The 23,343-nt window shown below is 31.3% G+C and overlaps 1 non-coding gene across 1 annotated transcript; it reads right to left on the bottom strand.

Annotated features, from left to right (window-relative positions):
• Positions 1–13,024: 13,024 nt before the first annotated feature.
• LOC126266425 (small nucleolar RNA U3) lies at positions 13,025–13,097 on the bottom strand. Its single transcript, XR_007548803.1, has one exon. It is a non-coding gene; the product is annotated as a small nucleolar RNA U3 (small nucleolar RNA).
• Between the last annotated feature and the right edge of the window lie 10,246 nt (positions 13,098–23,343).

Genomic DNA, 23,343 nt, shown 5'->3' with positions numbered 1-23,343 from the left:
GGCAGTTATTAAAAATAGAGATTAAGTAAAGCAACTAAGTACTAAATACATTAAAAAAATCTATTCAAACAAATACATTTCTGGCAATTCTGAAATTGTCATTTTTTTCACATGAAAATTTAAAGAACTTCAATTATTTTTCTTTTTTTTCTTAAAGGAATTAATTTACATTTTGTCTGTATACCGGCAAGTTTCCTTATTATTTTTCATATCACTGTATATATGTAAAATTCTACTTATTGTATTTTTAGTCACAATACTTACTTTCAAGTAATCTTTGAAATAAATGGATAAATAAATTTTCAGCAGGTCTTATTAATTTTCTACTTATGGAACCACGTCTTTTAGTAAAAAACATTTTAATATTAATTTTCTGTATTTTTAAAAAAATACTGTTAGACCTAATTAGAATCACTTTGTTTTCAATGGAATTTGAAAAATTGCTAAAATCCGATTTAATTTTATTAGCGATACGCATTTAAAATTAAATACTTTTGGGATACTTAATGAATTTAAAAATATATTATTTAACTAAAGGAAATATAAATCAATACATACATACTTCTTATCTGTTTACTGTCCAGTTTCCTTCAATATAGAAAAGACTATTTTTAATAGTATAACATAAAATTAGTCTAATTTAATTACTATGTATAAGTAAGTTGTCATTTGTATTAATTACGTATCACATATAGGTTAAATATAATTTATAATTTGTTGAAAACTATTTTGTAACTTAATTAGTTTAATATATGTATTGAATAGACCAATTTTTAAATTATTGTTTTATTATTAATTAAATGTTAAGTAATTTAATATTTAAAATGTTGAAATGAGATAACATTCACAGGAATATAATCAAATGTATGATTATTAATTTATGGATACTAAAATAAATATAAAATTTGTAAAGTTTCCTTCATCCCCAAAGAGAAATATGTTTTATTAAACTAAATAAATGTATTTGTTTAAATTACATTTAAATATAATTGTTACTAGTTGTTAAACTAAGTACAATTAATTAAACAAAAAATTGTTAATTATTTTCTAGTTTTGTTTCTTTGTTTAAAATGAGATATTTCAAATGTATTTTAAAGATCATACGAAGCACTTTCTCATCATAATAAAAAAATGGGTTCTAACCTTCAATAATTCATTTTGTATATCTTTGCCAATCTCTCCGTATTCCTAATTTAGGGCACCTGGAGGTTTTCAGATGGGGTGGGTTCGATGAAGACACGACTCTTAGTCACTAAAGTTTTAGGCATTAACACGTGATCCTTGATTTTTCTTAGTTTCAAACTACAATGCATAAATTAAAATATAAACAAAAAATACACAAACAGGAACACTCACCATGACCAGAACAAATATGGCACACAGTATACAATCAGTATCCCAGGGGATGATGAAGAAAAACCTGGAAAATTAACCAAATTCCCCGACTATCCTCGTAGTAAGGTACAAACGGCTTATAAATTTCGTTTCACTACATCTCACTCTCCTCAATTCGGAAGCTAAAATTAAAATTTTAAAAACTATACAGAACATCAAGAATTTCATTAACCTGGAGACACAGTCTTCGTCGTTCTGTTATTCACCCTTAATATGACATTCATAATTAGGGTTTCCGGATTTCCCAAAAAACAGTCGTCATCGCAATAATAATTTAACATCGAGATCTCGAAATTATAGAATTCTTGATCAATTAAGACTAGAATATTTAAAGAATGAAAATCAATTTTTAATTGAAGAATTAAATTTAAAATATAATTAAATTTTTTACAATGATATTGGAAATTGGAAGCCAATTTGTACAAAATCATACCGATTTCCCATATTGATAGAGCTGAAGTTAAAAATCAAATTGACAAAATATTGGATCAAAATATTAGTCAACCTACTATATACCCATATTCCTCTCCAGTATGAGTGGTTTCGAAGAAACCGGATGCTAATGGAAAAATTAAATGGCGCTTGGTCATCGACTACAGAAAATTAAATGAAGTTACTGTGTCACAGATCGTTATCATTTGCCAAACATTTCCAATAACTTAGATCAACTAGGCAAACGTTCATATTTTACAACTTTGGATCTTGCTAGCAGATTTCACCACGTAGAAATTAATAAAGAATATATTCGTCTATGAAAATAAACATATATTTTCTGAAGACAAAATATATTATTTTAAAAATCTGAACAAAATTAGTATGGTTGAAATCCTTTATTTCATATTTGCAGATCATGAAATAAATTTCATAGTTTCTAAAAATATAATAATAGTTTATAATAATAAATAATATAAGCTGATGTTGTTATAAATGTTTTCAAATTAATATTTAGTTTAATAGCGCATCATTAGAAGGTTTTCATTTAACTCTAACAGACATGATACGAATTTTTAAAATTGAAAATCGCGATGAACGTGTTCTGAATTCTTTACTCTGTGCTATAATTTCATATAATAACACAAATGTAAAAACAACTGGTTTTAAACCATACGAATCAATTTTAAGACACACTAATAGTTGAAACTCGGAACATTATTATAGCAAATCACAATTAATAAATAAATATTGTAATCGCATATTGCGTAATATGGGTTGCCTACCCCAGTTGAAAACGTGGAACCGCAATATCCCGGAAAAGTAGAAAAAGAAGATTAACTGTCAGCGTCTAGTCATACTCGTTGAGTTATCCACCTGTATTTTTTTTTCAATAAACGTTAGCCCTACAATATGCAAATTAATTAAAAAATAGAACTACTCACTTCAATAAACAAGATTAAATACAGAAATATCAAAGGAAAAAAGCTAAAATATGATTCGATAAACCCGTCTAATAACTGAAGAAAACTAATGATAACTTTTGTTTTTTGCCCCGATATTCTTATCAAAGTATCAAGACTTAATAGCTGATAATTTCCAAATCACACTGCGTATTTATTACTATTATGAACAAATTATTAAAATTTCAAACAATCAATGGAAATTAATTGTAACATACATAGAGATATTGATTTTATTAAAGAAGTTTTTGATAGAAATGAGATAAAATTACAAACCTCAAAAGATTCCTTAGATACCCAATAGGCCCACATGTTATGTTTTATTTCGGAAACTAGACCACATACTTTTGTTTTAGTCAGAGTAATTAAAGAAATTAGATAAATTTAATGAAATTAGACCAGATACTGAATATTATTAAGATAGAAATAGAAGAAGATTAATTAACGGAATTGATATCATTTTGGAAAGCCCTTTCAAGAAACGTAGATCCATCAGATGGTGAATATTATTACAAAAGTATTAACCAAATAGAACAAGATGAAAAACATATTGAAAGTTTAATGAAAAATCAGATATTAATTACTACTTCAACAATCCGACACAAATTATTGACATCATGATTTCAAATATAACGATAATATGAATTTATTCGAAGTAAAAATTAGTGTTTAGTCTTTGTGAACAATTACTTGAACCACTACATTTTATTAATGGAGAAGTCGATAATATCCTAAATAGCTTAACTTTTGCGAAAATGAATATTGTACTTCTGTAACACAACGGATCGTTTAGGAAAATTAAATTCAGAACTTAAAAAGGATATTTTACCTTTAGATAATACTCAAGAAAATATTTCAGAATTTTTAAATATAATTAAATTAGACGCATATCAATCAAAATCTAAAGTAATATTTGTTTCAAATATTCCTACAGTTCAAATTGACTCGTTTAAACTATATCGTTTATTTTCCTTACCCTTAAAGGACTCTCGAACTAACATTTTCAGACCATTTTAAACTACCATAAATACCTCTTTACCTCAGACTCTAATCGGCAATATGCTGTTAAAAATAACATACATATTTGATAATGATAAAAAAACAAAAATTTGTAAAAACCTTGTTTTATACATTGTTGACAATAATGCTATTTGTGCACAAATCTTAATAAACCCAAGGAAAATTCCAGAAACATGCTTTTGTTTAAAAGGACTGTAATATTCAACCCTTTAAGTCCAAAGAAGTGGTTGACAGTGACCAGCAATCCAATATCAATCACTATCACATGTGCAGATGCACATGCATGTAATTATTAAACTAAAACTATGTGAACAGGATGTTATATTTGATACCCAATTGATACAGTATTTACATGCGTATTAGAATTAGTAATCTTAGCACATAAAACAACTGCAATCAAACACGGTTACATACAAGACTTAGTAGGAAGGTAAATTTCAAAAATACTGATACGATTGGAATGAGAAACTGTTTAGGTTTGTGTTTGCTTCAGTTCCAGCTAAATTTCTCCATCATTAGAAGACTCGTTTCCTTAATGCATTACATTACCACCCAACATTTCCTTCACAAATGTCTGGAAGGTGGTTTGAGCAAATACTGAAATGTTTTTGTGTAGAAAGAAATGGTTCCAAACTACAACTTTATCCATTATGTCAATAGAAATTTATAACGAAAGAAATAAATTTAATTTTAATGAATAACAAGAAGTAACACAAGCCATTCAGAAAGGATTAAGAAAGTCTAGCTTTTACAACCTGCAGAATTTCAACCAAGTACTAACATTCTAACTACATGCCACCATGAAGAAATTCCATTCTATATTATCAGTAAAAACAATATCCGGAATCCTAGACCAACAAGATGCCGAATTAGAAATCTCCAGGAAAACCAAAATATATAATAACGCAGTTCAACACTCATATAAATATTAATAAAAAACAATGGGAACATCAAACCCTTCCATCATACTCTTAGTTCACAATTAACAAGTCATCGCCAAAAAAATTGACAAGACAGAAACCGACCTTAACAAACTCCTGTTTGACTTTTATCATTACTTACAAGTTTGTGACATCCTAAACCAATTATACCTAGCACTACAAATATATATATATATATATATATATATATATATATATATATATATATATATATATATATATATTGGTATTAATTTATTATATATCGACGATGAGATCCCCCAGTCCCTAAATAAAAGTTCGATGGCCCTTCATCCTTCCTCCAGACCACAGACTTGGCTTGAAAAGTCGGCATGATCAGAGGAAGAAACAGAACGAATTACGGATAAATGTACAAGAAGAGATTTTAAAAATAATGTTCAACGCTGACAGACTTCAGCAAAAAAAATGTATGCGCCTCCTATTATAAATTCATCATTTGTTCCTAGTTCCAATTTACAATCAGTTCAATCCCATCAATTACCCTCCCAAAATATTATATCAGCATCTCAATCTTCTCCAGCATTTTTATAGGAAGTACTCATTAGAAACCCCAAGTACCTCTTAAAATTTTCAAATCTGGATATTTATTAGACGAATCGATTATAAAAAAAAACAAATACCCTATTTGTCAATGAAAGATAATAATATAAAACAATCACTAGTATTACACGTGCTCAATTAAATATTATTGGCGCTAATCTGTGCCATTTTATAGTATATTCAGGGCCAAAAAATAAACTTCAGGTTGAAATAATTCATAAAGATGAAGATTTTTGGATCAACCAAATGCTTCTAATTTAATTGTCTAGGCCAGACATAACATTAAATAGAAGAGGGCGTTTGTGTAGGAAATTTAACACAAGGGGACGCCGCTCTTAAGATAATCAAATTATTTGTTGTTAATATTCTTTTCCCATAATAAAGTGTTTATCTTTCGATAAACATCCATATTTAAGAACCCTAAATTTGGTAATCATCAGTAATCATTTCGCTTCAGTCAAAGAAGCAAGTTTAAGTAATAACTTTAAGTTGTAGTGTTAGTGAATAAATTATTTAAATTACCAAGGCTGAGTTTTTCTCCACCACACCGAAAATATATTACTTAACAAGCAATATAACCCAAAAACATCTTCACAGAATTGTGGAATACTTTAAAAAATTAGATTAGGTTTGTAACCTCAAGTTGAAACTGTTTTAATTTTCGTCCACAATTATCTACTGGTTTTTATCCTCATGTTTTGTTTGGTCAAATAAGTAAACGGTCCTTCGACGGTTTTAATTAGAAACTTGAGTCTAAAATCCCTTTATTAGCCATAGAAGATATCTAAGTCTTCGTCAGAAGTAATATGTTAAAACGTGCTGAAAAACGACAAGCAAAATGCAAAAGAAAAGATACCTTTACAAGTCGTGATTGTTACGTGACAATCCTTGTCTGGTGAAATTGAAAACAGTTCTGCCAAACTGTGTCCCCATCCCTACGTACATACCCTGCAAATCTCAACGTGAAGGACGATGACTATGAAATATGGCACAAGAGAACGGGACACCTGAATTTTGAAGATGTCAAGCGCCTGCAAGATCAACCACTGAAAATTGCAAACATGGAACAAAACAATTGATAATTTCTTACTTGATCTGGAATCTAAACGATCCGAAGTGGATAAATGTCTTTAAATTTGGGAATCTTGCAAGTGTGTATCTTTTGTTATATACTGTTATATTTGTTAATATCATTCTACTACATATATATATATATATATATATATATATATATATATATATATATATATATATATTTGTTGTTGTGCCTATTTACATAAATAAAATTTATTATTATTATTATCACCGTCATCTTCGTGTCAAGCAACCATCTCTACAACAATTATTTAAAAATTTATCTGAACCTGTTACTGGAGAACTGGTGCAGTATATCTGGAAATAAAAATAGATTTTAATTTCATAAATCATGTGTAAATAAAAAACAAAAATTTTGAAACAACAAATAAAACGAAACTTCATAATGGATCAAGAATCAAAAGCTTAACCAAGGAATGAAACAACCAGCCAGATACCATACCCTAAATAAGAAAAAAGAAGAGACAAAGACCTCAGAAAGTAAAAGGGCTGTGTCTCAGAAAGAAACGGAATCCCAAAAGAAAGAAACATCTGCCCACAAAGAAAAGACAAAAAAGCGATCAGAAACTGAGAGACGCTCCAAGGTAGACTCTCTCGTAGAAGAACTAACTATAACCATCATTCAAAGAATAATCCGAGAAGCCCTGGCCAACAAAAAGCTTAATGAATAGTACAAAACCGGAAAAGATGGAAATCATTTACTGGAACATAAATAGATTCAATTCAAGAAAAACTGTCCTTGACGATCTCGTCAAAGAACACTCTCCAGACATCATGTGCCTCCAAGAAACAAATTGCACTCCAAATAATAAACTAGCTTTTTCAGGCTTCCACGCTTACAGGTGTGACTGAAACACTCCAAATGATGGAGTCGGCTTACTGACCAGACTCGCACTGCCCGATGACACTGCACTGGTCATCGAAACACCGGAATCATTCAAAGGCGCCTCAAGATCCAGATAAATTCTGAAAAATGCCAGGCAGTCCAGAAAAGAAGACCGTTCAATTCAGAGAACATCACCATTGAAGGAAATGAAGTGGAATGGACAAAGGTTGTGGAGCCCAGATAATCAATGAATGGATGAAAATTACTAAAACTATTAACTGCTCATGAAAAACTTTAAAGTTAGAAAGAAACTTATGATACAAAAGTTAAACCAATCGAAACAAAATGGATTTTCCGAATCAAAGAAGGTGGCACAAAAAAGGCACGAATCGTGGCAAAAGGATTTCAACAAGGACAGATATGTTCGAACCACTATATGCTCCTGTTGCAAGAATAGCAACTATCACATTGTCTTGTCATATGCAAATCAAAACAATTATAAAATTAGACAGTTAGACATTCCTGTAGCCTTTTTAAATGGCGACATAAAAGCGACAAATGTAGTTATTTATCCTCCAGAGGGAGTAAAGACACAAAAATTCATAAAATTGCTAAAATATTTATACGGATTAAAAGTAGCCCCACGAACATGGAATGATAGACTAGATAAATGGGCAAAAGTAAATTCACTCGAAAGATCTAATTACGATTGTTGTCTTTATATTCATACATTTCAGACATTTAAATTATGGCTAATTGTTTATGTCGATGATTTCTTAATAATCGGAAATAATGATGAAGTTGAGAAAATCATATTTAACGCAAAAGATTTGGGAATAGTCTGCCAAAAGATCATTCGTTATTTAAAACAAACTCGATATTTTAAATTTAAGTTTATAAAAAAGGCAATAAAAATTTAATTGCATACACCGATACAGACTGGGCATCTGATAATACAGATAGACGAAGTGTAAGCGGAGGAGTTATTTTTTACTGAAATGACTGTACAAACTGGACATCTAAGAAAGAAAATTGCGTATCTACTGCTGAAGAAAGCCAACTGGAGAAAATGCTTGAACCTGCGAAAACCTTTATAGATAGAGGAAAATTCATTTTAAATTACAAGCAAATTCTAGATTTTCTTGAAAATGTTAAAGGTTCAACGGACCCCCTAAGCTGTTCTAAACAATATACAAATAGCACCGATTACCTACTGGACATGTTAAACCAAATATACCCATATCTAACTGACAGAAAAATAAAAACAAGTATTACCAAACTAAAAAAGAAAATAAATAGGCAAATAAAAGGAAAAATATTAACTCACATTGAGAGCGTCTCCTCTCAAGATAGCGTTAATTAAGATGAAAGAACAAATATGGCACCTGACCAAATGTGAACAATTTCGAGAAGAAAGAACAGAAAACGACATACCCAACACTATTCAAGAAATCTTAGAGGACAAATTATCAGTCACTAACCTAATAAAATACCTAAAAGATATTTAAATGTATAACAAGATATAATGTTAAACTGTATACAGTACGAAAAATGCTCTTCGTGTCTGGATGTTGTAAGAGATGGATGCACGACAAAGAGAGTAAAGTTTTGCCCGGTAGTAAGAATCCCTAGTAGGGATTCCCTACTCTCAGAGACAATGCGCCGTGCTGGTGCGCGCCGGCGCACAATGTAAATTAATCTTTGCGAATTAGTGTTGGGCATAATCGATATATTTCCATAATCGAATGATTCGAAATAATCGATACAAATAATCGAATGATCATTCGAATGATCGATTATGAATGACAAAATACTTCATATCTCATACGGACATCGAGTTGTTTGCGCACATTTCGAACTAACGAGTGACGAAATATTTCCAATGAATGATGTAGTATTTCGGTTATTCGATTATGTAATGCAATGCGAATGCTTTTAGTAACTCTCCGTATGCGTAGGGATGTAGTTCGAGTTCTTCGGATGCTCCATTTAAATTCCGTAACTTTGTATAATTTTCAATATGTAAAATGAAAAATTTTTTGAGGGTATATCAAAAACAAAAATAAGTATTCTAAAAATAAACTACTTTTTTCAAAATAAAAATGTATCCCAAAAATTAAATAAAATATACTAAAAACAACGTCTGCGGAGACGAACCGCATGCTAAACGCAGCAAAACCAAATGATCCCCTCCAGTCAGTTCGGCCTGCCCACATAATTGCATGTATATCTTTCCTTTTTGTTTACAAAGGGGTATTGATGTTCCGTCTCAATATGCGAGTAGACACGTTCATCATTTTTGATACGGTATACATATACATATTCGCTAATAACGGTTAACGGTGGTTGATGCGGTTAATAATAAAAAAATAAATAAATAAGATAATGATATTACAAAATTACCCTATCAAATCTGATGAGAAATTCTACTAATATTTCCTGATTTTTATCTGGATTCAAATAAATCATAAAAATTTAGAAATCATAAATATTTGAAAACTTTAACGTCTTTGTTATAAAATAAGATCTGTTAACTTATTTGACAATATAAAAATGTATAAAAATGCAAGTTTTTTATCAAATTTAATTAAAAAATTAGACAATGAGTAACAAAAATTCAAAATTAGTTTAGATAAAATTAGACTAACAAAAATGTAAATTTCTAGACAGAATGCAAACATTTCTAATGTTTTAGAATATTAAAGAATAATCGTCAGTAAGTTTTTAGAAATTATTAAACTTTTACTTTTCGTTAAAAAAAATCACAAAACTAAAAAAAATACAATTTTAGAAAGGAATGAGTAAACAATTAAAAAGCAATAAAATTTATTTATAAATCCACTGCAACAATTACACAGTTAAGAAATTTAACAAGGAACCCTAAGCAAATAATATTGTCCAATTTTAAGGAAATATGTATAAAATTCATCTAAGACTTTTTAAGATTTTGGGAAAGAGAAGAAATATAAGTAAACTGTAAAAACAAAACTGCAGAATTTAGATAAAACATCGTCAAAAAGGTCAATAATTTATAAATAATTTTTTTCATCAACTTTTTAAACAATATTTTAACTGATTTTTTGAAATTTTACTGTAAATGTCATTAAGAACATTAATTAGTTTTCAGAAATTAATTTGTACTCGTTCTTAATTGATAGAAAAGTAATATTACAAATGAATAAATAAATGAATTCATTTATAAAACTGTTTTTGATAAAACTATATTATAAACCCATAAGGTAATTTTACAGAATCTGTGACTATAATGAATATTTTTAGTGCATACGTCTTGATTTGTAATCCTCAGTTTAAGAGATTTTTTATCGCATTGTTGCCAGATTTCAACTAATCAAAATTTCATTATTAAATAAATTTAGAAAATATATAATAATTAGGTAACTTTATAAAGGGGACTAATTTTTATAAAAAATAAAAGTTGAATAAGTATATTAAAATAATACATTACTATAACATATTTATATATTTTATAATAAAAAACACAACAAAATTTAAAATGTTCAGGAATACATTGCGATTTTTATATTTATGTCTCTATATAAATAATAATAAAATAAAATAAAATAAATAATATAGTAAAATAAATTAACATAGTAAAATAAAAAAAATAATAGTAATAATAAAAGTTGCGACTCTGAGGTAGTAATGGTCCTCGACTGCTGGCGAGAAAAACGCAGCCGTCCACCGCCGCCTCCTGGGTCGCCACCATTGCGGCCGTCTGTCGACTGCGTCTTCTTCTGTTGCGGACATTCTGGACGGCGATGACCGAGTGAGTTCCTTGCCTTCGTAGCACACGATGTTTTCGTCCTTCTTCGGCTTTGCTTTTTTCCTCCTCCCTCCTGTCTTGGTTAAGAGGACTGTACTGCCGAACTCGGATGTACCCCTGACTTTTCTCCTTTCAGCCTCGAAGAGGGCAACCTTCACCTCCTCTGAAAAAATGTTTTCATTCCCAATAATTTACAATAATTTTATAATTTATACATAAATATTAAGTGAAAACATCATACGTATATCGAGTAAAGCTTTGCTTATAATTGAGAGTGAGTTCCAGTAGTTTAATCATCAATTTGTGATATAAATTTTAAATTTAAAATAAGAAGAAGCATAACCTATTTAGACAATAATTGATAAAGGGATTTAATTGGGTAGATAAATCATCATTGTCGGAAATAGAATTTCACAATTTCGTCTGATTTCTATTAGATTAATCATCAATTTATGTTATAAATCAAATTAAAGAAGAAGACAAACCTATCTTGATATTGTTTGATAAACTGGATCTAATTTGATAATACATCTTCATTGTCGTAATTTGAATACTTTTGATTTAGATACTATCTCCAAGAATGCTGGAAAGACTAATATTGTTTCATATTAAGCCAAAGGGAAACATCATTTATTGACAACTCATCATCTTTAATCCATCTGATTCTTTTTTTCCTCCTCCCTCCTGTCTTGGTTAAGAGGACTGTGCCGCCGGACTCGGATGTACACTTGACTTTTCTCCTTTCAGCCTCGAAGAGAGCAACCTTCACCTCCTCTGAAAAAATGTTTTCATTCCCAATAATTTACAATAATTTTATAATTTATACACAAATATTAAGTAAAAACATTATACGTATATCGAGTAAAACTTTGCTTATAATTGAGAGTGAGTTCCAGTAGTTTAATCATCAATTTGTGATATAAATTTTGAATTTAAAATAAGAAGAAGCGTAACCTATTTAGATAATAATTGATAAAGGGATTTAATTGGGTAGGTAAATCATCATTGTCGGAAATAGAATATCACAATTTCGTCTGCCTTCTATTAGATTAATCATCAATTTATGTTATAAATCAAATTAAAGAAGAAGAAGAAGACAAACCTATCTTGATATTGTTTGATAAACTGGATCTAATTTGATAATACATCTTCATTGTCGTAATTTGAATACTTTTGATTTAGATACTATTTCCAAGAATATTGGAAAGACTAATATTGTTTCATATTAAGCCAAAGGGAAACATCATTTATTGACAACTCATCATCTTTAATCCACCTGAGTCCTACATTCCTCTATATCAGAGAGATCTGCTCCCTGCTGTCGGAGTGTTTATACCATTGATTAAATTTATTAAACTTATTTTAATTGTGTCGAGAATAACACCATCTCCTATTCATAGAATAAACTAAACATAAGAGTAAGAATAATAAACTTTTTAATATTAAACCTGGAGAAAGACTTCTGGGTAGATCTAATAATGTATTAGACAATAATGTTTGTGATAAATGTAAAGGTGTTTTCAGTACTAGGTCTTAACTAAAAACACATGTCCTTTCGCGTACTTGTTCTGACCGATCATCTTGTAAATTCTGCAATAAATCATTCAATTCTTTTGCAGGTGTTCGTCAAGATGAGCGTTGAATGCATCCGCTGGAATATATGGCTGATCTTCAGGATGTTATTGGTAAAACTCCAGAATCTGTGGTTATGGAACAGCTTGCAGAGGTCGAAGCGCCTTTTTTTTTGGGGGGACAGAGAGGGGAAAGTGTAAACCCCTCTCCGGGTACCGATCCGGAGATCATGACCAAATGTTTAACATATGTGATTGCACATATGGGGGAAAAGGGCGTATATTTAACATATACGGGTGAATTAAACCAGAAGACGGGACTGACAAAGATGCCAGCCCCCTGTCGACTGGATCCGGAAGAACAAGCCCAATCTGAGGAAGGTTCAAGGACCTTCCTAGGTGAGGATTGGACTTGCAGTTTGATCCGTTGGCTTCCCACCACCACTGGCTTGTGGAGCGGTACTGCCCGATGAGATATACTACAGAAATGATCCTGTGAAGTATGATCTTGATCGAAGCGCCGAATCCTAGAGTTTGCATCGCAAGAATGATTCAAGCAACTGGTTTGACTAATCATCATATCATATATCGCCAAGAAGAACCCATATATTTCGATTATCTAAGAATTGCTAGAGAACGTGTCTTAACTTCTAACGTCGATCACCCTTCTAATTCTTTATCTCCTTCTACTCTTCCCTATCTCTTCTAAGGGGGCATTTTTGAATTACCATCTCCTAATGATGAAATATTAGGTATCTTGGTCATAGGTTTGGCATTAGGGGGTTCTAAAACCAACACCCCATAATCTCACCCTTCTAATTCTTTATCTCCTTCTACTTTTCTCTATCTCTTTTATGGGGGCATTTTTGAATTACCATCTCCTAATGATGAAATTTTAAGTATCTTGATCATAGGTTTGGCATTAGGGGGGTTTTAAAACCAACACCCCATAATTTTCAAAATGGTTGGATAACACAAGCCATGCGCCACTTAAGCCTGATCAAAAAGTTTCGATTCTTAAAAATCATATTATTCCTAAGATTCAATGCACCCTTCAAAATTTTAGTCTAGGTATTCCTGAACTTAGACGCACCATCTTTATCTCTTCTCTAATAGAATGTAAGGCAGAGTGTAATAGAGTCGAATCTCTATCTCACATTCTGCAGAGGTGCCCAATAGTACATCAGGAGAGAATTCGACGCCCCATATCCCCCACTGTGGTAAGAAAAGGGATACCTTATGTGAACCTCACATAAGGCATCCCGACGGTACCCTTTTTAACCCAGATATAGTGGTCCAGCTGGATGACATTCGCTCTCTAGTCATTGACGTTCAAGTTTCATGGGAAGAGCAAGATGGCTTAGGGACTGTGTGGAATCTGTAAAGACTGGTGTACGAAAACCATTTTTAGAGGCGACAAAGCATAAATGGCCAGATCGAAATTTTGTATTTTGCCCAATCATAATTGGTGCAAGAGGGATCTGGCCGAGATGCAATCAGCAGCTTGATGTCTTTTTAAAAATACCTCAGTCTACGCTGTATTTGCTCTGTGTTAAAATGCGGCTCTAAAATACATGCTTCTTTTATGACGTATGTTTGGCGGGATCGAGTTTTAGTTTCTTAAAACTTGTTACTTCTGGAATTTAACAAATATGTACATGTACTTAATAAAGTATTTTCCTAGCCAAAAGCCTCGTCATCTAATAGATGACGCGCATGAATGGAGTAACGAGATTCCCACTGTCCCTACCCACTTAGAGACTAAAAACAAGATAAGCTACGCTGATAAAGTAGGAAGGAAGAATACTAGAGAAGAAAGAAGCAATGAAGAAGGAAAACTAATACAAAGATGGAGAGAAAATAAGCTAAAAACAGTTGTGGTTTTCAAAGACATTAGAGGAAAGAGAGAGATGGTTGATAAAATAAAGGATATGAAAATTCATGAGATGGGAACAGCAAAATTAAATGTAATCAAAGGGAATAGGATGATAATTAAAAGGAATACAGTAGAAAGCATATGGCCAGAGATTGGAAGTGTGAGACGCAGTCACGGATGCTCAATAAGAGCAGATTTAGGACGGATTATATAAGTGAAGATGAGGACAGCGAGTAAGAAGAGTAGGATTGAGAAAGGATGTTAAAAAAATGATATGATTATTTTTGTACATAATTATTGAAGGAAAGAAATAAAGGTGTCGCTGAAGTACTGAAGTTTGTTTTTATTACTAGTGATAAAAGATTACTTTTATATATTAAATTATTGTTTTTAAAAATATTACTAAGTACTTGAATATTTAGTAATTAACTAAGAAAATATCATTAATTATTTAATTAATTTTTAGTTAAATATTATTGATTATCTAAATAATTGATAAAAAAACAATAATTTTAAGATTTTTTTTGTGTTTAGTTACTAACAAAGCTATTAAAATTTTGTTACATATTTCTCGGCTAAAATATTAGAACCAAAATAAAAATGGATTCGTGTTAGTCTCGTAAAAACTACAGAATATATATTTTTTTGCGTCAATACCGGTATGGTTTGGGAAAATTAACGAAACAAATAAACGGGCCCGAAAGAGTAGAATTTCAGGGTAATTAGTATTGTAAAAGTATGTTGCGTATTCTGGGTTGCCTATACCAACAAGAAACGTGGTCGCAGATTTAGCTGTCACTGAGTGGTAAACCCTGTTTAGATTTATACGTTTCTCTTCAATAAACACCAGATTGTGTATTTTATATTTTAATAGAATGCAAAATGGATATGAACTATTTTATTAAAAATTAAACTACACAGATATTTACTTCCTATAGATTAAGAACTGTACTATTAGTTTTTGGTTCATATCGACTTTTCCCACTGATGCCCTCACGGACAAAAAAGAATGCATGTCCTTATTGTTCACAAGAAATCACTAACACTGGTCTAACATTCAAAAACTGAATTAGAAGTTTTGACAGTGCATGAAATGTATTGAAATTACAGAATAGTATACTGTACTATAAATAAGACGGTAAGGAATGGAAATTTGTAAAACATAATTTTAACGGAAACTACAATCGCAGTAGGAAAAAATCACACGTTTAGTCATAATAGTTTAGTGGCGTAAAAATAAATGTTTATGAATCGTAGGTAATGGTATGTTAAATGATTAAGTATTTTATTCTAAAAATACAATACTCATCCGGCAATGTGACTCCCGCCAAATCAGGAATCCCCAAGGAGTTCCTCTACAACTTCCCTGGGATTACCTTAACGGGAGCTCTTGTGCTACTTCCTAGGAAATTTGTAGGAAAGACTTTGCGTTCAGAATTTTAGTTGAAGACGAAGGATTGCGTTGACTGTCAACATGATGATGTGGAGAGATGGAAGGAGTTTTAAGGCGTGATTCGGGATAGAATCAGGTCCTGGACTCGATCCTTCAGGGAACGAATGAAGTTGGAAATCTCAGTGGGAGAGGTATGGTGGATGTTTGGGGAAGGGAGTGGGAAAACCATTGCATTAATGGTTTCGGAAATTTGAGGTGTTCCGCAAGGAATTGGGGATGGCTTGGATTTGGAGAGCACTCGCCTTCCAAGGATTCACCAAAAGCTTCGACTTCATCAGTGTCAATGGTAAGTTGGGTTCCATTATGCAGAATGGGAGGGTATCTCGTGCGTGATCCATAAACTTAAGGCAACGGGCACACCGGGGAATTTTTTTTTCGGCTCTACTGTTACCGAGAGACCTGCAACAGTTTGGATGTCGAAGATCGTTTTGGCGACTTCGGTGCGATGGAGATGCACCGACATGAATGGCCTGATGTCGCCACGGCGCATACGATGCATCTTGACTATAGGGAGGCCTTTGTTGGCCAGTTTTGTGAGTACTTGGTCCTCAGAGACCATTTGGTTAACTCCACGTATGATTACAACGAGTTGTTTGTTTTCAGAGAGTTAGTGAGTATTGTAGGAAATGTTCTTAGCATCGAGCAGCTTGGTGATCATTCTGTGGTCCTGAACTCTGTGAGGGAAGATTCTCACTCCAAGGGAAGTGTTCTTGGCGAAGGCGTTACCTTTTTTTTCACTATCGCACATTCGATTGGTCCATACTAGGCGTATAAAGTTTTCTGTATCATTCATCATTCATTTGATCATCCGAACAGAGAGCGCCGGATGCTTTTCATAGTCCGGAGAAACTCTGAGACCAAAAATGACCATAATCAAGAGCACAAAAGTCAAACAGGCTCAAAAGATAAATCCCACGGAAGTAACACAAGACAGTAAGGAAGAGATGGACACAGAAAACTATATGGACCGCCTCGTGAATCAAAAACCGCAGAAGAATTAGTGGAGAAGCTATTAGTAAAAATCTGCGAGCTAAAAGAAAAAATCCAGGAACTAGAAAATGACATGGCACAAAAAATTGCAATAACCCACCAAGATGCGTAAAATGCACAGAAAAATACCTCACGAAAGATTGCAACAGTTCCAAAGGAAAGAGCAGGTTGGTCAATAGATTTTTCTATCTACTTCCATCCATATTAAATATGTTACGCATAAAAATACAAAGGGGCATCAGGTTCTGAAACAGATTGTCGTAGTATCGTCATGGCTTTGGCTAATCGTTCACTTTTATCTTCACTTACTTTAGATATTCAAAAACCAGTGTTTTCTGATTCTAGTATAAACGAGTTGCTTTTGCAATTTATTAAATCTTTCGAAAATTTAGCGGTAAGAGAAACCAGAAACTCCTATAAGGAGAATGTAATAATTGAAATGGACCCTACTACTTTCAGATATCTATTCAGGAAGAAAGGGTGACTCTCGACTTAATAAACGTATAATTTAACACAGAAGTCTTAATCTGCTTCAAATGCTGCAGGTTCGGGCACGTGGCGAAGTACTGCAAGGAAAACCCGGCCTGCATGAAATGCGGAAGTGACCATCAGGGCAACGAATGCAAGGAGAATCTGTTAAACTGCATAAATTGACAAATAATGGGATTAAACGAAAGAAAGCACAGTGCAACCGACACAAGATGCCCGATGGTAATAAGGAAGAGGGAAATGATGAGAACACGGTGGAATTATATAAAAATTATTCGGATCAACTTAGAAGAAAACAGGCCATAGTATTACTGGAGGAGATATTCCATGAGAATGACATAGATATCATTGAGGATCCCTTCCACAAACATAAATTCACAAACGACACGGTAACGCATAATTACATTCAACAACACATGTCCACCACAAAGGTGGATTAGAAATTTTGAGCAAGAGAACCGTACCACCCTACAGATCGCGCCCTGGTAGAACCCCTTTAATAGGGGCGGGCCAAACAGAAAGGCTAGTGAATGCGTTTGTTGAAGACGGGTTTCAACTCACCAAGAATTTTGTTGCAAAGCTCGAGGTATGTTCAACCGCAATAAGAACTCTTCATAAGCAAAGCATACATCATCATCACCTCGCTGTAAAAATTGTACTGTCTGAAGGAAATAAAAGGGAAAGACTGGCTTTTGCCCTCGAATGCCGATTTCTGACCAAAAATTCTTCCAGTCGTCAAGCAAACATTATTGGTTAGAACAGAATCATTGTTAGAGAGATTTCAGTAATTCGGTACCACCTTTTTCTCACCCCACTCAATTTTGAAATTATAAAACATTAAGTTTCAGTAGTTTCAGCAGATTTTATTCGAAACTTTCATGTTGGAATGAAGGCAAGTAAGTGTATTCAAATTATCCGGGTTCGGTACGCGAACGTGAGTTATTAAGAGTGTGTGCTACTTTACACAGCTTCCAGCTCCATGTTTGAAATCACCAAAACCCAGTAGCTGAGACGTTGAGATACAACAGAATTAAAGGTTAGTGACACTAGAATTAGAAATTATATAGAAACGTATAGTCAGATAACTTCGAAGATTATTAAATAAAATCGCTCCCTTTAACCTGATGTAACGAGCCTCTCAAGAAGACTTCAGGTACTGTCGCTTATCATCTTTGGTAATTAAATTGCCATCGTACTCGTTACACATGCTTTAAGTTCTGCAGGTTGGAACACGTGGCAAAGTATTGCAAGGATGATCCAGCCTGTAGAATGGGGCTAAAATAAAAAGCACACAGGGTAACCGACAACAGATGCCCAATGGTCATTATAAAAGGAATTGGCAAGAGCGAGAGTCGACTACTAACAACAATAAGGACAAACAATTAAAGATTATTCAAATAAACCTCGACAGAGAAAATAAGCCACAGCACTTCTAGAGGAAAGACTTCATCGAAACTACATAGACATTGCCATTATCCAGGATCAATATTAGAGATACAAATTTTCAAAGCACATGGTAACATAAATACACCCGACAAAGACATGCGTATGGCATAAGCCATATGTTTTTCACTTTCAGATCTTGATTTTAACAGTCACAAACGTTTCTTAAAAAAATGAACTGTACTTCTTCCACCCCTTCAAGAAATTTCTGTATTTCTTTCTAATTCGATTAATGATTACAACATTCCATGCCCAGTATCTGAAATAAAAAACATTTTCAATCTTCGTAATAGTATTATGTGTAATATACAGATAGTATAAAGATGATGACAAATCTTTAGGGGCATTTTCAAAATTTCTTTCTGATTCCGACAATTCGGTGACTACGTCTGATGTTTCTATTTTCGAATCCGATGTTTATTAGTTGAAAAATAGTGATTCTAATTCTCTTCAAGGTTCTTCTTAGGTAGTTGGATATTTATTAAAGAAAATTCAAATCTTCAATTGCGACTCATGTCATGGGATTTTTTCTCAAAAAAATATTACTGGAAAACACATACATTTGTATACTTTTTTTAATGACAATTGTCACTAAAGTTCTTCAGAAACTAATTTCACAAGTTTCAGAACCGTTTCAATACTGTAAATTTCATCATTGATTCCAGAAGAGCATATCCGACATTGAATGCTTTTCTAGTTTCCCAAGGATAGTAACGCAACACTTGTGAAAAAGGCTTTTTTCAAATGAATCAAGGCGCAGTACTGGTAAGGTTGGGTTTACATCCCAACAAGGTGGTTCTGGATAATGTTCAAAATAGGATCTCGATAAAGTTTACTCAAAAACCAATTGATTTTTATCGGTCCGGGATTGAAAATTGGCACAAAGTTGTTGATAACTAGGGTGATTATGTTGTTCATTAAAAATAAAGACTTATTAAAAATTTATTCGTTTGAGTAATAAAACGACATTACCTTCCGGTTCCCCTAATATAAATATGTCCACGGCAGTTGCGTTCTGATTCAGAAACCGTACCGTGCCTTTCCCCACCGTACTTTCAGACCAAAAATTTAAAAATGGTCCTACTCAGTCTGCAAATTCCAACCAACAAGATCCTTATACTAAAGGTAAAAATACACTATAGATAAGTTGGTTTACATTCGACCCCGTAATTACTTCGATAGACTTGATACATAGTGTTTAATCTAAAATACTCCAAACATACATAACATACTATATCGAGTTTGATTATTGACCCAAAAACAATTAAAACTTTCAAACAAGGGTTTTGAAGCCTAGGAGAGTTTAATTCTAGTCGTAAATCATATTGGAGATGATAAAATATAAAGTGAATTAAAAAAAAAAATAAAATTTGGAATCTGTTGAACTAAAAATATTAGAAAAGATACGTAGTTCTGCGATTACACATAAGAAAACAGTTTTTGTGATAAAAACTTGGAACTATTTAAAGTGGGAAGATACGTATTACGATACTTAAATATTTATCAAATACAGAAAAAACATAGAAAACACAAGACTTTTATATAAACATTTAGATTTGTTTTCTGCTCTAAATACATCAATAAAGATGAATTTTAAGTAGTAATTACTTCCGTAATCACCATAGTTAAGCAAAATGAAATTATTTTCCATTTAGGAGTGTTGGAGCACTAACAATAATTTTTAATGATATCAGGCCAATTTCAATTACTTAAGTTGTGACATCACAAAAAATTGTCAAGTTAACAACCCCAATGTTCAAGGAGCAGCAGGTTATAAACCTTATTTTTGACAATGACAATAGAATTTATCTAAAGTATAATATAATTACACAATAGAATCGTAAATCGTAGCATATGTTGTTACTTAAAATATTGCCTATTTTAAATAACTGTGCCTAACATGTATATAGTTGTGGAACCATTTTGTACATTAAATAATTTTAAATTGTCCAATATCTGATATACTATTATTTGTGGTGTTAGCATTGTTGTCCTCTTGTGGTTGAAGAAAATCGGTATTTTGCAGCAGATTATATACCTAAAAATAATGATATTAAAAATAAATTAAGTTTATTACTTAAATCATATTTCTTATGGATACACTTTCTTTAATCTGTTTTTATTTTCATTATGGTAGTGTACCTAGTTTCAAATTGATTAGTGATAATGTTGTTGCAACTAAAACTTCTGATTGATATTTCCTTTAATCATCTAAAAACTTCTCATGAATCACATGGATCAATCTGTATACATTTACAATGTATTTGTTTATATCAAATTAAAATTAAACATTATACTGATTAAACATTGTCATTAGTGAACTAAATTTTAAATCTACACAGACAGAGGTGTTTTGTTAATCCCAATAATTTATTTGATATATATATAATTGATATAATAACAGACAGAATCATTAAAAAATATGAGTCAAAATTTGAAATATAGTAAGAAAATTTTAAGTTTAACAAATTTATCAACGTATAACAATCAATCACTCAAATAACAAAAATTTGAATAATTTTAAAAATATGTTTAAATTCTATAAAAAAACATGCATTAAAGTTTGAAATTCAGTAAGTATTGAAAAAAAACTATTCTGTAAAGAGATATAATATTTCTAATAGTACTGTAAATACATATTCCAGAATCTTGTCGATAACTGCCAGAGATGAACTATGAACTTATTACCACACTTATCTTGAGCTCATGTTGTCATATTCTTGACCAAAGCAGATAAGTGATTTTGTTTAATCTCATGTTAAAAATGCTTGAGCAACATAATCATTTTTTGACATGCACTGTGTCGCACGTTCTCATTGTAATATTTTAATTGACCAACCAAATCCTTAAAAACATTTAATTAATATTATTGCTAACGATGGTAATTGATTATTTGTATATTTATTTTTATATTCCAATTTCTTTTATTTAAACAATTGTCTCTGTTCTCCGACTTAACAGTACAATCACCTTGACTTTAAAACTTGTCACATTTTGTCCCTTTGAAATTTCGTTTTAATCTTCAGTTTCATCTTTTACTTTTTCTTTCTTAATTTCTTTTTGAGTATATAAATGGGTAACACTTTCTGTTTCTGTCAACATTAATTATAACCTATATAACCAAACTTACGCACGTTTGGGTCAACGAACAAGATTGCAACGATGGTTGCCTAACAATTAATAAATATGTTAGGTTGGAAACAATATTTTGCCCAAGGGTGGCCAAATAAATAGGGACGATAGGACGTCATTATATTTAGGAACATATTTAGCAAGAGCGTTTAAAGGAACTACGGCATGGTCGAAAAGGCATGACCATTATGCCTCGGAAAATAAAATATAATTTAAAATAATTAAATTAAAAAATCTAAATTTAAAACTTACATACAAAAAAATTTAATTATAAAAATTAAAAACTAATAAAATATTGAAATTAAAAAAATTAAAAATTTTATTTTTAAGATTTTATTTAAAATTATATAAATAAAATAAACTTTGAAACCCATAAATTAAAAAATCTAAAATTTGAGTTATAAAAACTAAAAATTAATAAAATATTGAAATAAAAATTTACATAAAAAATTATAAATTATATAAAAAATTGATTTTTACAGAAATTAAACATAATTTAAAATAATTAATTTAATATAAAAAAATATATTAATAAAAAATTTGAATCATATAAGTATAAACTAATAAAATATTGAAATTAAAAAATTAAAAATTTTCATAAAAAATTATAAAATATATAAAAATTTGAAGGTTTTATTTAAAGGCCATGAGACGATAAACATACCGAATCTGCCCCAGAAACAGATCGGTCTCATAATTTCAGGGAATCTTAGTGCTAATAAGATACTTCGATATTGCGAGTTTCAGATCTTTATCTATAACCGCTTCTGAGTAAATCGAAAATACTGAAAATTTGGAAAAATTAATTTTCTCAGCGCTGTGTGAAGCGATTGATCTAAATGCCGGATATGTTTTGGGGGACGATGGTAGCTTTTCGGAAAAAAATGAGAGCTATATCGGTTCACAAGGACCTTTAAAAAAATGAGTTTATTTTCTTAATTTCAATTTTTAACCATCTTACGATTACGACACAATTATGAAACTATTTTTTTTTGAATTCCTCGTCCAATTTCCGATAAATATATGAGCTTTTGGAATTTTTAAAAACGGTACGCCATATTAAAAAAAAATAAAATCCATTTTTTTGCTCAAAAATTTTTTAATAATTTTACTCTTGAACTGATATGATACGGAACTTGCTTGATTACTGAGCTACTGAAAACAACATAAAAAATTAGATGCACTCATATCAAAATATTTTTTTTATTTAATATTTTTAACATCGATATTTAATGACTAGTCCCATTCGGAATGAAAATTCTTTTTTTAATAAAGCAATGCATACGGGCATCTTGAGGAACAACTACTAGATTTGGATTAGAAACAGAACATACACAACAATATCTGAGTTGCAACAGTTCTCTTAATTTGAA

This window comes from Aethina tumida, chromosome 8 (assembly GCF_024364675.1).
Source record: "Aethina tumida isolate Nest 87 chromosome 8, icAetTumi1.1, whole genome shotgun sequence".
NCBI classification, from domain to species: Eukaryota; Metazoa; Arthropoda; class Insecta; order Coleoptera; family Nitidulidae; genus Aethina; species Aethina tumida.
This window is presented reverse-complemented; position numbering and strand designations above follow the sequence as displayed.